General features: G+C 35.5%; 1 protein-coding gene across 5 annotated transcripts in view; it reads right to left on the bottom strand.

Moving 5' to 3' along the window:
• The window catches only part of CLOCK (clock circadian regulator), a 119,457-nt gene that overhangs the window by 90,594 nt on the left and 10,058 nt on the right, over positions 1-18,805 (bottom strand). Inside the window, exon 3 of one of the 5 annotated variants that reach the window (XM_042936347.1) lies at positions 14,207-14,372. The exons of 3 other annotated variants lie outside the window; for them this stretch is intronic. The gene's annotated coding sequence lies outside the window, so the exon portion shown is untranslated. Of the gene's footprint in view, positions 1-14,206; positions 14,831-18,805 lie in introns of those variants that run through there. One more of the 5 variants, XM_042936349.1, reaches the window with a different exon arrangement.

Below are 18,805 nucleotides of genomic sequence, written 5' to 3'. Positions count from 1 at the left end.
CATCTTTGTAGAATACAAGCAGGAGTAATTAAGAATAAGAGAGGATGTATGAATCACAGCCAGAAGGCCTATGACCAGGTTTCATAAGGTGCAACCTGGCCTTGACAAGTATTATAGAACAGAGACACACCCTTGATACAGAAGACAGAGGATATGAGATTTCTATGGATTTATCTTTATGTCTGCTATTGAGCCAGTAAATTCGTACTTCATATATTGTATTTTTCAGTTCTGAAATTTCCATTTGATTCCTTTACATGGTTTCTGGTTTTCAGAGGAGAACGATGCTTCCATTCATTTCAAGAGTGTTCACTTTTACCTCAAGGAGTACAGATAGAAAAAGACTTTAAAGCAACTGTTACAATAATTCCATCATCTGGCTCATTTCAGGTTTGGCATGTTTATTGTCTTTTCCCTTAAAAAGTGATCAGATTGTCCAGTTTCTTTGTATGTCAAGTAATTTTGGATAATATCTTAGACATAACTTGTATCTTAGATACTAGGATATGAAACTCAAGATTCTATTAACCTCTTCTGGATAACTCAATTTATGTAAGTTTAAACTGCAAGTTCTGAAATTGCTTCTGTGGGTGGCAGTTCGAATGTCAGTTCAGTTTTTAAAGCCTTTATTTTTACTATGTTACTTGGGTTTATCCTCTGCAAGCATCACTCAGAGGCAAGTCTGGATCTGAACGGAGGTTTATATCACAGTTCAGTTCTCTAAGTCTTTGCTGTCTTTCTTTGGGTCTGTTCTGTGCATGTATAGCTCATGAGTGAGGTGGGTTGTTTATGGGTTCACACTCACAATTAGGAAATCTCCTCTCAGCTCTCTTCTCCCTGAGATTTCCCCAGCATGCTCGTTTCCAGAAGTCTCTTTCCCAACTCCTCTGGCCAGAGAAATTATTTTCTCTCAGAGTTTTAAGTGTTTGTGCCACCATGGCAGTGCAATTTACTGAGTAGAAACAGTCTCAGGGCAGGCTTGAGAGAGAAAAAGGAAAAAAAAGGGGGGGACCCCCTTTTCCTTATCCTCTGGCTAGAAATAGGGGCTTCTCTTGAAGTTTTTGCTAACTGCTACACCCACTGTGCAGCTCCACAGTGGAGCCCACCATCTCATCAAAGCTGGATCGTGGAACAAGAAAAATGATAAACTCACAATTATTCAGGCAACTCTTCAAATTATGACTTCCCTTCTCAATTTGCCGAGATTAATTTTCAGTCATCGGACAGTTGGTTTTTGTATTAAGAGTTTTGAGGTCTAATCAGTCAGAGAATTAGGCTTACTCCATCTTGGTCTACCTACTGTATTATATCTATGTCCCAACAGACTTTTCACCTACTGGCTTTAGTAGTCATTGACTGATCATTATCTAGATCCACTTTTTCATTAGAAATTGCACTGTGGTGATTTTCTTTTTTTTTTTTTTTTTTTAATTTTTTTTTTTTTTTCAACGTTTTTTTTTTTTATTTATTTTTGGGACAGAGAGAGACAGAGCATGAACGGGGGAGGGGCAGAGAGAGAGGGAGACACAGAATCGGAAACAGGCTCCAGGCTCCGAGCCATCAGCCCAGAGCCTGACGCGGGGCTCGAACTCACGGACCGCGAGATCGTGACCTGGCTGAAGTCGGACGCTTAACCGACTGCGCCACCCAGGCGCCCCAAGTGATTTTCTAATCCTATTATTTTCTCAGCATTTCTTATCAGCTGGGATTCTTCCATAAAGTAAACTTTTCCTCTGAACTATTTGTTTATCCTGGAATATAATCTGTGCAGAAAAACATTAAATGGTTGATTCTTTAATTTACAAATGATTTTCAGAGTAATGACCTGGTGCCTATGAGAATTTTTTTTTTTTTTTAATTTTTTTTTTTTTAACGTTTATTTATTTTTGAGACAGAGAGAGACAGAGCATGAACAGGGGAGGGGCAGAGAGAGAGGGAGACACAGAATCTGAAATAGGCTCCAGGCTCTGAGCTGTCAGCAGAGAGCGCGACGCGGGGCTCGAACTCACAGACCGTGAGATCACGACCTGAGCGGAAGTCGGACGCTTAACCGACCAAGCCACCCAGGCGCCCCAAGAATTTTTTTTTAAATATTATGATGAACTTCTGGAATCGTATATCTGTGTTTCAATCTACTGTAGTCATTACACTTTTTAAATCTATTTTTATGAAAAACGTCAAATATACACAAAAGTAAAAATAATGTAATTAACCAACATATCACCCATTTAACAATTATCAAATCACAGTCAATCTGGTTACATCCAGTCTGCCCCTTCTCCGTTCCTCCCCACCCTCCCTTACATTATTAAAAGCAAACCCTCGGGGAGCCTGGGTGGCTCAGTCGGTTAAGCGTCCGACTTCCGCTCAGGTCGTGATCTCGCGGTCCGTGAGTTCGAGCCCCGCGTCCAGCTCTGTGCTGACAGCTCAGAGCCTGGAGCCTGTTTCAGATTCTGTGTCTCCCTCTCTCTGACCCTCCCCTGTTCATGCTCTGTCTCTCTCTGTCTCAAAAATAAATAAACGTTAAAAAAAAAATTTTTAATAAATAAATAAATAATAAAAGCAAATCCTCAAAACTGTGTCACTGCATCTTCAAACACTTCAGTACAAATCTATAAATTACAAGGACTATTAAAAAAACATAACCACAATATCATTATCATACCTTAAAAAGTTAAGAGATGTATAAAACTTCTATAAACAAAATTAAATTAAAAAAAACAAAATTAGATTCTGAGAGAAATTTTAAAAGGCTTAAATATATAGAGGTACTACCATAGTAAAGGTATTGAAACTTTAATATTGAAAGATGTCCAATATACATCCAAGTTGATCTGTAGATTTAATATTAAGCTAGTCAATAATAACAAATAACACTAAACTTGCTTACTATTATTTTAAACTTGCTTATTATTAAGCAGGATATCTATTCAGGAAACTGACAGGTTGAGTATAAAATTTTTATTGAAATTCAAAGGATCAAGAAAACCAAGGCAATTGTGAAAAGCATAATTGGAGGATTTAAAGCTACAGTAATTAGAAGAGTATGGCACTCCGCAACAACAGACCAATGGAACACAATGGAGTCCAAAAATAGACCCACAAATAAACACTCACCTGAATTACAACAAACACTAGTAGATTACAAAAGGGAAAGGACAGTCTTTTTGATGATTTTTGATAAAACGGGTTTCCATATAGAAAATAAAATGAACCATGAATCCTATCACATACCATGTATAAACTTAAATGTAAAAGTTAAAACAATCAAGTTTATAGAAGAAAACATACAAAAATACCTTCTTGGCTTTGGGCTAGGCAAAGATTTCTTAAAGCACAAAAGGCACTAACCATAAAAGAACAGTTTGATAAAAGTGACTATATTAAAATTAAGGGTCATGTAGTAAATATTTTTAGCTTTCTGGACCTAAGGTCTCTGATGCAACTACTGTACCTAATTCTACCACAAGAGCGATACACAATACATAAAAAGAGTGGCTGTGTTCCAATAAAGCTTTATTCACAGATGCTCAAATTTGAATTTCGTATCATTTTCATGTCACAAAATAGTATTCTGTTGAGATTTTTCTTCCTCCAATCATTTAAAAATGTAAATGCTACTTAGCTCATGGGTCATAAACAAAAATAAGCAGCAGGCTAGACTTGGTATTTTGCTGACTCCTGATAGGCTTGCTTGTAAGCTAGAGTTGCAGTGGGTGACTGGCCCTTCTTTACCTCAACCAACTAATTCTTTATTGCTCAACTTAAAATGTAACAGGAAATAACTTATTTTACTTTTCATTCATTTGTAAGTCACCCTGTTTATCTCAGAAGATGTTTTAATTCTTACTCCTGAGTAGTAACTTTGAAAAATTTCAAGAGTTTGTGAAAAGACAATACTTTACATCTGGATATTAATTATCTTACCAATGAATAACTTTTTACTCCTCAAAAAAATTAAAATTCTAAAGGTACCAAGGCAGGTAGCAGGTCATGCTTTAAATAGTTTTATAATACTCCATCTTATCTTGTCAGAACACTGCAAACCTCACTGTACCCAATAATTATGAGTTATGCAAAAAAAAAAAAAAAAAGCATGGCATACCTCTGAGCTCAAAATGAAGACTGAAGATACCTAGTGAAACTCACCAGTTCTAAAGGTTCATCTAAGATGAATGTAGAATGTTCTGAAGAAATGTTAAACTGTGATAGAATCAGCTTCTAAGTTTCAGCAACTTTACAGGAAAAAATTAAAATTCTGGAAAACAAGTAACAATGTCTCTAGTATTTTTTTCCCATCCATGTATACAGCATTAATTGGGGCCTCCTATGTGCCAGGAATTGAGGATGCAGCAATGAACATGTCAGATGCCATCAATCCCTATAGGGAGCTCACTATGTAGAGCAACTCCAAATGGGATGAAAGCCTTATGGGATGAAAGCCTTTAAGAATCATGATGTTGTGAGGAGAAAGCTGGCAGAAATACAAACCAGTCTGGTGGGAATTCACTAGGAATGGTCCCCTAAAAGTGGGGCATTAAATGCAAACATGAGTAGGATCGGCCAAATAAAGCAAGGCAGGAAGAAGAGAAAGTGTTCCATCCAAAGGGAATAGCAAGTTCAAAAGGCCAGATATAAGAGAAAATGTGGCATTTGTGCCGAAGTAAAATAAGCCCATGTGGCTGGTCAGAGTAAGAAAAGAGATGAAAAGATCATTCTCTGAGACAAGATAGATACGGGAGGAAATTAAGAAGTGAAGAAATTTGCCTTGAGTCACAGAATCATACAGGCCTACAAGGCAGAACCCATTTTATTTTATTTTATTTTATTTTATTTTATTTTATTTTATTTTATTTTATTTTATTTTAATTTCAAAAAGGTATCATCAAAATGTGATAAATCAATCAAGATGGAATTCCAAATGTTCAACTAACCCACAGGTTTCTTTCTCCCTCTCCTACTACTACTAAAAAGTAGTTGAAGCACAAGATACTTTATCCCCAAGCGGGATGGGTGTCCATTAAGTTTGAAGACACTGTAGAGTCACATATTCTTGGAGCAGAATTTTGAAAGTACTTATAATACCAGCTTTCACATTATTCTCATGTGTTGCTGGTGGGAGTATAAATTGGCACAAACTTACAGAGAACAATGTATCAATATCTTAACAAAACCATAAATGTCTTACCCTTTGGTCCAGCAATATAGTGGGTTATAAACATTTTAAAAATAAAACAGGATACAGAAAAAAAAATTATAGTATAAGACAGCTAGTTATTGTAAGGGTATTTCTTGAAATTTTTGTTTCAGATCTGTTTCTGATTATGTATGTGTATACATACACATATATACACATACATACACACAGACACACACACACACATGCTGGGTCATAAAATAAAATATGTTTATTATAGGCTATAGTCAGAGAAGTTTGAAAGCCATTGTTTCAGCTCAAAAAGACAGCCTTAGACAAAGGTACAACCTGATACTTTGGGAAGGCAGGGTTCAATGCCAGGAAATGAAGAAGTAAAAGGAAAATAAAGCATATAAGGAGACAAAGCAAACACAAGCTAGTCCAATACCAAGCTATATAGATCCATGGGAAAACTTGGCATATTTGGAGTGAATGCAGAGAAGAGGAAGAGAGAGAAGTTATCTGATCAAAAAAGTGACAGAAGAATCCAGCAAAGTTGTCCCAAAAGTATTAATTTTTAAACAGAATTCCAAATATTTGTTTTCCTCATAACACATTATTTTCTTTGCTAACTTTTTAAAGGCAAATTTTAAATTATATATGTGGCTGACACTTGTGGTTCACATTATATTTCTATTGGACAATGCTGGTTTGGACCTGGAGCGCTATTTTTCTCTTTGCATTCATCTGTTGATTTGTCAAAGAGACGTGAGATATCTTCCACTGTCATTTTTCCTCTCTTCACCACTTTGGACAGAAATGAAAATTTCTGAATTCTCAACTGCATTCAGTGAAAACTAAAAGGGAACCTACAAACATGGTGTGTCTCCAAGGTTCCTTTATAACTTGTTGAAATATGATGCAATAACTTGGGTAATGTAAAAAAATTAAAAACTGAAAAACTGGCACAACAGTGACAATTCCCCCCCCCCCCATCCTATCATCCCATGTGATTCCATCATTCTTCTATTTTCATATCCTCTTTTTAGGGAAGATGGAAATAACTAATGAGTCATGAGGAAATAAAATATTTAAATGTAAATGAATACAAGATAGAGTAAGTTTTATTCAATTTAAAAACAGTAAATTTTGCCTTTGTTCTTTGGAAGACCTCAAAGAAAGAATAACACTCTGGAAATACTAGTCCTTACAAATAGCTAGAAATGCTAAAAAAAAAAAAAAAAAAAAAAAAAAAAAAAAAAAAAAAGGATAATACTAAAGCCAAGGGATATTAACAGTATGTACACTAAGGGCTAATCAAAAATTGGTAAATAAAAAAATTAATAATGCACTCTTCTTGCCTATCCTATCAAACTGTATCTCAAGGAAGGCAAAGAGACCTAGTTGATGAGAGTTAGTCCTTCCAAGAATTTCAGCTAATAAGAACAAAAGAAATGAATTACATAGATGGGCAATAATCATCAATAGATGTTAAAACCATTAGGAGAAAAAGTAATAGTGAATTTCACAATATATGACAATGTCACCATCTGTATGCACTAATCAAGCTTAGCATCTCCAAAAGTGAGAAAACCAGATATTATGTACCTCCTGATGTAACATGTAATACCCAGTACTTATGTGTCAAATATTCTTGTTGAAAAAGAATCAAAATAGGATCAAACCTTTAGATCATATATTCTTAACTGGAACAATATCACACCCAAGAGGTAAAAAGATCTTAAACAGTAAGTTAAAACAGTTTCTTATCCTCCAAAGCACAACACTATGATCTGTCCCCTGGGTCTCAGGAAGTAGACAGACAATGAAGTAAAAAAATTTCTAAAAAGGCTCTTTAAGGGGACAATAATGAAAGAAAACAAAAAGTTAGATCAAACTTCTAGTTTACATTAATACTGGAAGGGAATAAGTAAAATGACATCAGGAAAAAGCAATGAGACAAATCCAGAATGGGAAATATTCTATAGAACAACTGATCCAGTTCCTTCAACATGGAGGGGGGAAAAAGATAACAGCAGGGGAAGTGGGGGTCCATCAATTTTTCTAAAATTTAAAAGGACTTAAAGCCTTCAGTTTTAGAAATATACTCAGAAATACTTACAGATCAATGACATGTGGCATAGGCTTCAAAACAATATTAGGAAAGGATGAGTAAGAGTATAGATGAAAAAAGACTCAGTTATTAAAGCTGGGTGACAGATGGAAGTTCATTATTCTATTGCTCTATAGTTTAAAATCTTCCATTGAAACAAAATCATGAGTTACTTGAGAAAGATTCTGCTTAAGGAATTAGAGCAGAACTACAAACATACAATGGAAAATAGGAGCTAGAAAAACAACTAAATAAGTACACCAATTAACCCTGGAAGAACCAGATTATTTAGGGTACAGAAGAAAACTCAAAAACAAAACAAAATATCGAGACACTCCTGAAGAAACTGCATTGCATGAAACAAAACCAGGATGCTATATATTTAGCAAACAGTAATACAGATTTCTACACCAAGAACTGTTATAAATGCTATACAAATACAAACTCCTTTATCACATCAAGCGACCTAAGATTATTAAGTGGTGGAGCTGGGATCTAAACCCACACAGTCTGGCATTCTGGTTCTATTGCATAAGCCTGGAACTACTATACCATGTTGCTTTTTGAAATGATACAAGCAGAAAATAAGCTACTGTAATATTAACAATGTACTTACAGACATTCACAGAAAGGCAGAAACATATAGTTGAAGGCATCTATCAGAATACATAATAAAAAAAAAAGAGAGAAAACATGAGAAGAGATAAATGACATAAAATCAATCCAAAAAGCCAGCATTCTGCTGGTGGGCATTTCAAAATGGGAGAACACAGAAAAACCAAGAAATATTACCAAATCATAATAAAAGAACATTTTCCATACGGAAAGGAAGACACATGCATTTCAACCACAAAGGGCCTACCAACTCGAGAGTCCAGAAAGAAGAACAAAAAATAACTCATACCAAGACAAATAACTAGAAGAGTCCAAACTAGAAAGATAAGATACTAAAGCTTCCAAGCAGAGGAGGAAGGAGTGTAAGTCACAGAGTAACATCAGACTTAGCATCTTGACCCAAACAAAACAGAGCAAAACCCTTAAGTTCTGATGGAAATTAATCTGAATCTAAATTTCTACACGCTGCCAAACTATCAAGCAATAATGAGCAGGCCAAAGCCATTTTCAGACAGCAAGAATTTGGAACCTTGTACACTGGGATTAATCATAAGCACCTTGTGTATTGAAGTTAATTTAGGACACATTCCAGCCAAAAGACAGAGAATGCCATAAAAGAGACATATGTGGAATCTAAGAAAGAGTAAATCTAACCCAGAAATGCAGGAACATCTCTGAATGGTAAGACATACAGGCTTCCAAACCTATCAAGACTGAAGCAGGAAGGAGGAGGGCTCTAAAAGGGGTGTCTCCAGGAAAACTAGAGATTCTACCTAACAAATAATATATATTATGATTCAAGTATGAAACATCTGAGGAAATGTAAAGGTATCTTTTTCTCCATCAAGGAAAAAGGCAATTAAAGACCATAATGGTGGAAGATGAACAATATAAAGCAAACTAGTAAGAATATAAAGTCAGAATATAAAGCAAACTAGTAGTATGATTTTGAAAAACTTACTAATTCTAAGATCAGCAACCTAACCTTGATATCAAATTTTTTTTAACTAAAAAAAAATTTTTTTTAACGTTTCTTTATTTTTAAGAGATGGACAGAGAGACAGAGTATGAGTGGGGGAAGGGCAGGGAGAGGGAGATACAGAATCCAAAGCAGGCTTCAGGACCCGAGCTGTCAGCACAGAGCCCAATGCGGGGCTTGAACTCCTGAACCATGAGATCATAACCTGAGCCCAAGTCAGACGCTTAACTAACTGAGCCATCCAGGCGCCCCTGATATCAAATATTTTATTTTTTGAGTTCCATTAGAATCATGACCTTGGACCCACTGAGAACAAAAAATAACCCTAGCTCAATGATTAACTGCAGTTGATTGTGTTTAGCTTTTAAAATCAACCTACTGACAAGCCTAAATATGTTAATTCTTGTTACAGAACAGAATGAGATTGTTCATCATACACCTACTCAAATATTAAGAAAAATAGGAATGGAAATGAAGGAGCAGAAGACACAAGATGGAGAAAAGGATAAAAGTCCTGGTGTTTTTTTTTTTTTTTTTTTTAATTTTAAGCAATCTCTACACTCAACATGGGCTCAAACTTACAACCCCAAAATTAAGAGTCACATGCCCTACCAAATGAGCCAGCCAGGCACCCCAAAAGTCCTAGTGTTATCTTACATAACAGGGATTTAAAATACAACATTTGGGCCCCCCCCCCCCCCCCCCCAGGCTCAGTCAGTCAAGTGTCCAACTTCAGCTTAGGCCATGATCTCATGGTTCATGGGTTTGGACCCCGTGTCGGGCTCTGTGTTGACAGCTCAAAGCCCGCTTCAGATCCTGTTTTTCTCTCTCTTTCTGCCCCTCCCCCGTTCTCTCTCTCTCAAAAAAAAAAAAAAAAAAAAAAATTAAAAATAAATAAAATGCAATTATCTAAGAAATTCAAATATTTTAAAATTGCAAAAATATTAATATAAGAATGAAATATAATTAAGTTTTAAGCTTTGGAATACAGAGAGAAAAGAGATTACAGACAGTATAAGCTAAATCCTCATCTTTTTCAGCAGGAATTCAAGAGACATAAATTAAAGTTAATTAATCAAGGTGCACCTGAGTGGCTCAGTCAGTTAAGCATCCGATTTTGGCTCAGGTCATGATCTCACTGAGTCCTGCATCAGTCTCTGGACTGACAGCTCAGAGCCTGGAGCCTGCTGTGGATTCTGTGTCTCCCTCTCTCTCTCTACCTTTCCCCTGCTCAAGCTCTCTCTCTCCCTCTCTCTCAAAGATAAGTAAACATTTTTTAAAAATTTTTTAATAAAAAAAATAAGGTTATTAATCAAGAAATGAAAGCAGGTCCCAAAGGAAGAAAAACCCAGGACCAGATGGCTTCACAGGAAATTCTCTAAAACATTTAAAAAATTAACACCAATCTTTCTCAAAGTGTTCCAAAGAATTAAAGAGGAGGGAACATTTCCAAACTCATTCTATGAGGTACCAGTACCCAGATACCAAAACCAGAAAAAGACACAACAAGAAAACTACAGAGCAATATCCCTGATGAACAGTGATGCAAAAATCCTCAACACAATACTAAGAAACCAAATTCAACAGCACATTAAAAAGGATTATGTGGTATGTATACCTAGAATGCAAGGATGGTTCAAAATATGAAAATCTATCAATGTAATATACCACATTAAGAGAATGAGGGGGAAAAACACATGATCATCTCAACTGATGCAGAAAAAGCATCCAACAAAATTCAACACCATTTCCCAATAAAAACACTCAATAAGCTAGGAAGAGAACTACCTCAACACAATAAAAACCTTGTATGAAATGTCCACAACTAACATCAATCATAATCAACAATGGAAAACTGAAAGCTTTTCTTCTAAGTTTAGGAACAAGGCAAGGATGCCCACTCTCATCACTTCTACTCAACACACTGCTGAAAGTCCTAGCTAGAGCAATTATTAGGCAAGAAAAATAACATTTCCTCTTTCATTTCTGATTTAGAGTCTTCCTTTTTCTTAGTCTAGCTAAAGTTCTATCAATTTTATCTTTTAAAAAAACCAGCTATTAGTTTCATTCATCTTTTATATTGTCTTAGTCTCTGTTTCATTTACCTCTGCTCTCATTTTTGTTTTCTTCCTTCTGCCAACTTTAGCCTTAGTATGTTCTTTTTCTAATTCCTTGAAGTGTAGTTAATTGTTTGTCTTTCTTTGTTCTTAATCTAGGTATTTATTGCTAAAAACTTCCCACTTAAAACTGCTTTTGCTACATCCCATGTGTTTTGGTACCTCGTGTTCCCATTTTTGTTTAAGCGATAGTTTACTCTTGAACACAGATTTGAACTGCACAGGTCCACTTACACATGGGTTTTTATTTTTGTTTTTTGATAAATACAGTACTATAAATTTTCCCTATGATTTTAATAACATTTTCTCTCTAGCTTACTTTATTATAAGGATATAATATATAATACACAAAACATACAAAATATGTTTCAATCAACTGATTATGTTATTAGTAAGGCTTCCTTCCGGTCAACAGCAGACTATTAGTAATGTTTTTAGGAAGTCAAAAGTTATCCATGTGGTACACCTGAGTAGCTCAGTCAGTTAAGCATTCAACTCTTGATTTCTAGCTCCACATGGGCATGGAGCCTGCGTAAAGATTCTTTCTATTTGTGCTGGCTCAAGAAAAAAGAAAAAAGAAAAGAAAAGAAAAGAAAAGAAAAGAAAAGAAAAGAAAAAAAGAAAGAAAGAAAGAAAGAAAGAAAGAAAGAAAGAAAGAAAGAAAGAAAAGAGGGAAAAAAGTTACATGTGGATTTTTGACTCCCACACTGTTCAAGGGTCAACTCTATTTTGATTTCCCTTTTATGTTCTTTAACCCATTGACTATTCAGGTAGGTGTTATTTAATTTCCACAGAACTGTGAATTTTCCAGTTGTCCTCCTGTTGTTTCTAGTTTCAAAACCCTATGGTTGGAAAAGGTATTTGATATGAAATCAATCTTCTTACGTTTGCTAAGGCTTATTTTGTGACTTAAGATATGCTCTATCCTAAAGAGTGTTCCATGTACACTTGGGGAAAATGTGTATTCTGCTGCTGCTGAGTGGAATGTTCTATTCTATGTATAAGGTATATTTCATGTTTAGTGTTTACTTAGTTTCTGTCAAGATGATCCATCCACTGTTGAAAGTGGGGTATCAAAATCCCCTACTATTATTGTATTGCTGTCTATTTCTCCCTTAATTATATGTTATTTTCTTAAAATTTTTAGATACTCCATTGTTGGGTGCATATATATTTATAATTATTACATACTCTTAATAAATCAACTCCTTTTTCATTTTAGGACTCTGTCTCTTGATATAGTTTTTGACTTAAAATCTACTTTGTTTGCTATTAAGTATAGCTACTCCTGCTCTCTTTGGTTTCCATGTGCATAGATAATCTTTTTCCATCCCTTCAATTTGAGCCTACATGTGTCCTTGAAGCCAAAGTGAGTCTTTCATAGGCATCATATAGTTGGGTCTTGTTTTTTAATCCAGTCAGCCACTCTATGCCTTTTGACAAGTAAATTTAATCCATTTGTATTTAAAGTAATTATTGACAGTTAAGAACTTACTAATGTCTATAGTTGCACCAAAAACCATAAAATACCTAGGAATAAATCTAACCAAAGAGGTGAAAAATCTATACAGTGAAAACTATAGAAAGGCTGATGAAAGAAATTGAAGAAGACACAAAGAAATGGAAAAAGATTCCATACTCCTGGATAGGAAGAACAAATATTGTTAAAATGTCGATACTACCCAAAGCAATCTATGTATTCAACGCGATCCTTATCAAAGTAACACCAGCATTCTTCACAGGGCTAGAACAAATAATCCTAAAATTTGTATGGAACCAGAAAAGACCCCGAATACCAAACCAATCTTGAAAAAGAAAACCAAAGCAGGAGGCATCACAATCCCAGACTTCAAGCTATACTACAAAGCCGTAATCATCAAGACAGTATGGTACTGGCACAAGAACAGACACTCAGATCAATGGAATAGAATAGAGAACTCAGAAATGGACCCATAAATGTATGGGCAACTAATCTTTGACAAAGCAGGAAAGAATATCCAATGGAATAAAGACAGTCTCTTCAGCAAGTGATGCTGGGAAAACTGGACAGCAACATGCAGAAGAATGAAGCCTGGAGCACTTTCTTACACCATACACAAAAATAAACTCAAAATGGATGAAAGACCTCAATGTAAGACAGGAAGCCATCAAAATCCTCGAGGAGAAAGCAAGCAAAAACCTCTTTGATCTTGGCTGCAGCAACTTCTTACTCAACACTTCTCCAGAGGCAAGGGAAACAAAAGCAAAAATGAACTACTGGGACCTCATCAAAATAAAAAGCTTCTGCACAGCGAAGGAAACAATCAGCAAAACTAAAAGGCAACCGACAGAATGGGAGAAGATATTTGCCAATGACATATCAGATAAAGGGTTAGTATCTATCTATCTATCTATATATATATATATATATATACACACACACACACACACATGCTGGAGTATTACTCAGCAATCAAAAAGAATGAACTCTTGCCATTTGCAACTACGTGGATGGAACAGGAGGGTATTATGCTAAGTGAAATTAGTCAGAGAAAAGACAAAAATCATATGACTTCACTCATATGAGGACTTTAAGAGACAAAACAGATGAACATAAGGGAAGGGAAGCAAAAATCATATAAAAACAGGGAGGGGGACAAAACAAAAGAGACTCATAAATATGGAGAACAAACTGAGGGTTGCTGGAGGGGTTGTGGGAGGGTGGATGGGCTAAATGGGTAAGGGGCATTAAGGAATCTACTGAAATTATTACTTCACTATATACTAATTTGGATGTAAATTTTAAAAAATAAAAAATAAAGTTAAATAAAAAAAAAAAAGAACTTACTAATGTCATCTTATTATTTTCTGGCTGTTTTGTGTAGCCCCTTCATTCCTTTCTTCCTCTTTTGCTGTCTTTCTTTGTGAACTGATTTTCTATAGTGGCATGCTTTGATTCCCTTCTCTTTATCTTCTGTGAATCTACTGCAGGTTTTACTTTGTGGTTGCCATGAGGCTTACACAAAACATTTTATGGGCATTAACAGTCTATATTAAACTAACAACTTCAATCACATACGAAAATTTTATTCTTTTATGCCCCCTCCCATACTTTATTTTCGATGTTGTAATTTACTTTTTATATATCCATATAAATTGTTGCAGCTATAGTTTTTAATAATTTTGGCCTTTAAGCCTTTATACTAGTTAAGTGATTCACACACATTACATTGTAAGAATACTCTGAATTTTGACTGTATACTTACCTTTACCAGTATGTTCTATAATTTCATATAATTTTACGTTACTAAGTAGCATCTTTTCATTTCAGCTTGAAGAATTCCTCTCAGCATTTCTTGTAAGTCAGGTCTAGTGGTGATAAACTCTCTCAACTTTTGTCTGTTTGGGAAAGTCTTTACCTCTCTTTCAACCCTGAAAAACAATTTTGTGGGGTAAAGTTTTCTTGATTGGCAGTTTTTTCCTTTCAGCACTTTGGATATATCTTTACATGTTCTCCTGACCTGCAAAGTTTCTGCTGAGAAATCTGATGATAGCCTTATGGGGGTTCCCTTATATGGGAATTTTTTTTTTCTCTTGATGCTTCTAAACTTTCATGTTTGACTTTAGACAGTTTTATTATAATGTCTTGGAGAATATGATTTTGGTTTGAAATTTTGGGGTGATCTATTATTAGTTTCATGAACTTAGATGGCCAAATCTCTCCCTAGATTTGGGAAGTTCTTAGCTATTATTTCTTTAAAAATTAGACTTCTCCTTTCTCCCTCTCTTACTCTGGGACTTCAATAATTCATAGTTCAATAGTACCTTGTCATTCCATAGGCTTTCTTCACTCTTTTTCATTCTCCTTTACTTTTTTTTTTTTTAATGTTTATTTATTCTTGAAAGAGAGACAGAGCACGAGCAGGGGAGGAGCAGAGAGAGCCACCCAGGTGCCCCATCATTCTCCTTTACTTTTACTCTGCTGATTACATATCAAATGACCTGTCTTCTAATTCTTTCTTCTGCTTGGTTGAGTCTGCTATTGAATCTACTAAAATCTTCAGTTCAATCATTGTGCTCTTCAACTGTAGGATGTATTTGAATGGTTTCTATTTCTTTGAATTTCTTTTTGATAATTTGCTGTGTAATGCTACTCCTCTAAGGGTTTATATTTAATCCCTATATGTTTAATTTTTTTTTCTTCACGTGTAAAGCTTACTTGAATTGTCAAACTACAATATACTGACAACTGCAGAGGGTCAGGCTGTAAAAACTGGCTTAGCCAGTCTACCTGGGAAACTGGGAATCTACTACAATACTCATTCAACAAATGACACTGTATACTAGTCTGCCTATATGCTTTCAAGTAATATTCTCAGATTATAGGGCAAAACTTCTTTTATCTTTACCCTAACCCTTTCCTGTATTTCCTCTCTCATGGTGACTTCATAAAAAGATGTAATAATATATTTTGAAAAATTATAGTTGTGAATAAATCATGCAGTACAAAGTGGTATCTTGAATATTAAGCAGTACCTTAATTATTTTAGTAAAAACTTTGTACGAATGTCACTCCTTACTATTGTTTAAAATATTCCCTAGAAACTCCAAAAGAGAAAAAGTCTTTGAAATAGATCATAAATCTAAATCTTTAGAGGCTATGAGTACATATTTTGATTTTTATTTCCTGGCCCACTTAAGTAGTGCTTTTGTTGTTTGAAAGGTATTTAACTTTTTTTTTTTTTTAACTTTTACTTATTTTTGAGACAGGGAGAGAATGCACGTGAGCAGGGGAGGGACAGAGAAAGAGGGGGATGGAGGATCTGAAGCAGGCTCTATGCTGACAGCAGAGAGCCAGATGAGGGGCTTGAACTCACAAACCGTGAGATCATGACCTGAGCTGCAGTCAGATGCTTAACTGACTGAGCCACCCAGGCACCCCTAAAAGGTATACATATACATGATTTTTAAAAAATAGTACAAAAAGGCAGCATAATGGAAAGGCAGCATGCCCAACTGTCCCTACCTGCAGTCCTACTCCCTAGAAACTATCACTTTCATCTATTTTTTATATTTCACTTACTTTTATATTTATCTTCATAATTATACATAACATGTTCCTGTCTTTATTTCTTGAGTAGCATCAAATTACCTATTGACTCCTCGTTATGAAAGAGGATTTAGTTCACTTATATTATCTTCAATCTGCATTTTTTTCTCCTCATTCCAAAGGCAATCAATCCTATTGGGCATTTCTATGTGGCATGTGAAACTAAGAACTGAATTTAAATTTGCTTAAGCATCCGACTCTTGACTTCAGGCTCAGGTCATGATCTCACAGTTCACAGGTTCCAGCCCTCATGGCGCTGATCGTGTGGACCCTGCTGGGGATTCTCTCTCTCTCTTCCCCTTCCCCCACTTGTACACATGCTCTCTAAATAAATAAACTTAAAAAAATTTTAACGACTTCTACTTAAATAGCCAGATGTAGCTAGTAGCTACCATACAAGATGGGGAGAGCTCATCATTCCTATCTTTCAGAGTGCGTTTTTTTTTTTAACATGCTAGTCATTTTTTAAAGTTTGTATGTATTTACTTTGAGAGAGAGCGGGCACATGCACACAGGGGAAGGGCAGACTGAGAGGGAAAGAGAGAATCCTAAGCAGGTTCTGCACTGTCAGCACAGAGCCTGACACAGGGCTTGAATTCACAAACCATGAGATCATGACCTGTGTAGAAATCAAGAGTTAGACACTTAACCAATGGAGTCACCCAGGGGCCCCTAAAGTTTTCTTTACAATCTAGTAACAATCAATTTTTGTACATATCCTATAGGTGCTTGAAAAGAAGTTATGGTCTCTATTTCCAAGGTAGAATTCAGTTATCCATCAAATTTTGTTTATTAATTGGAGTATTTAGATGTTCTACAGCCTTAAGATTTTGTTCACTTGATACACTATGGTCTAAAACCCATTAATGTCTTCTGCCAGTATGGATTTTGTGAATAAATGTCTAGTATGTTTTTTGCCTTTTGAATATTATTTTTTAAATTATTTTTAACAGATATTTGGTACTTCATTATAAAATGAACTTTACAGAATACTCATCTTTTTGTTGCTTAATTCCGTCCTCTCTTTATATCTTACAGATAGTTCTGTTACTTTTACCAAGGTTTTTATTATTGTACTATAGACATCTTTACCATCATATCCACATATAATGAACTTAGTCCTCTATTTCCTTTCTGGGGGGGGGGGGGGGCAGAGAGAGAGAGGGAAAGAATCCCAAGCAGGCTTGGCACTGCCAATGTGGAGCCTGATGTGGGGCTTGAAGTCACGAACCATTAGATCATGACCTGAGCCAAAATCAAGAGTCAGATGCTTAACTGACTGAGCCACCAAGGTACCCAAGTCCTCTATTTCTTCACATTTTACCTGTAAGTTCTCTACTACAAGCTATAATACAATGTGTTTATTTTTCCTCCTCCCTTTGTCATCACTAGATTTCAACAAAACACATTATCTTTCTTAACTGTTTACCTTTCTGCAGTTAGGTATACTTCTATTACTACACTTACTGATTTTATATGCTACTGACTCCCAGCTATCACACAAGAAGCAATTAGCTTACTTAGCACACTTACTCAAGCTCCCACATTCTTCTCCCTTTTCCTTCTGAAATCGTTTGTTTCATTATTCATATATGTAGCAGACTAAGGTCTGCTCAAATACTGACTTATCAATGAAGACTTCTTTGTCCACGCAATTTAAAACTGTAAACCCTGCCCTCCCTCCCTCATATTCATATACTACAACCCCTTATAGCCCGATTTGTTTTACTCCAAAAGTAATAATGACCATCTAACATATTTACTAGTTTCTCATCTAGCTTCCTCCAGTTGGAATATAAACTCCCCCAGGGCAGGGTTTTTTGCCTACTTTGTTCACTGGTATAACACAGGAACTAGAACAGTACCTAGCATACCTAGATGCTCAATAAGTACTTGCTGAATAAACAGGATAAAATCCACCACTAAAAGTATATTTAAAAAACTATAAAAGCAATGTTGAGAGAAATGAAGGCCTAAATGAAAAGAGAGGTTATACTGTGTTTGTGGATCAAAAGACTTGGCATTAACAGGTGCCTGGGTGGCTCAGTCGGTTAAGCATCCGACTTTGGCTCAGGTCATGATCTCGCAGTCCATGAGTTCGAGCCCCGCGTCGGGCTCTGTGCTGACAGCTCAGAGCCTGGAGCCTGTTTCAGATTCTGTGTCTCCCTCTCTCTCTGACCTTCCCCTGTTCATGCTCTGTCTCTCTCTGTCTCAAAAATAAATAAACGTTAAAAAAAATTTTTTTTAAAGACTCGGCATTAAGAGGTCAGTTCTCTCTAAAATGATCTGTGGGTTCAATGTAATCACAATCCCAGTAGCCATTTTTACAGAGGGACCAAGTTAATCTTAAAATTCATATGAAATTAAAGGAATCCAAAAAAAAAACAATTTTGAAAAAGAAGCAGTGTTAGAGAATTTCCATTACTAGAAAAGCTACAATAATCAAGACATTAAGATACTGATATAAGGACAGACCTATAGTTCACTACATAAAACAGATTTCATAAAGACCCACATACTTATGGTTAGTTGCTTTCTGACAAAAGCAGAAAGATAACTCTGTGGAGAAAGGATGACCTTTTCTCAACAAATGCTGCTGTTAACAACTGTGTATCTATGTGAGGAGAAAATTTTTTTGAAGAATCTCAACCCTTTCTTCATCCCATATATAAAAATTACTTTGAAATAAATCATAAACACAAAAGCTAAAACTATAAAACTTCTGTTAAGAAAACATGAGAAAAAGTCTGAGGCA

Source organism: Panthera leo, chromosome B1 (assembly GCF_018350215.1).
Source record: "Panthera leo isolate Ple1 chromosome B1, P.leo_Ple1_pat1.1, whole genome shotgun sequence".
In the NCBI taxonomy this organism is placed as follows: Eukaryota; Metazoa; Chordata; class Mammalia; order Carnivora; family Felidae; genus Panthera; species Panthera leo.
Note: the sequence above shows the minus strand (reverse complement) of the source record. Positions and strands in the feature narration are given on the sequence as shown.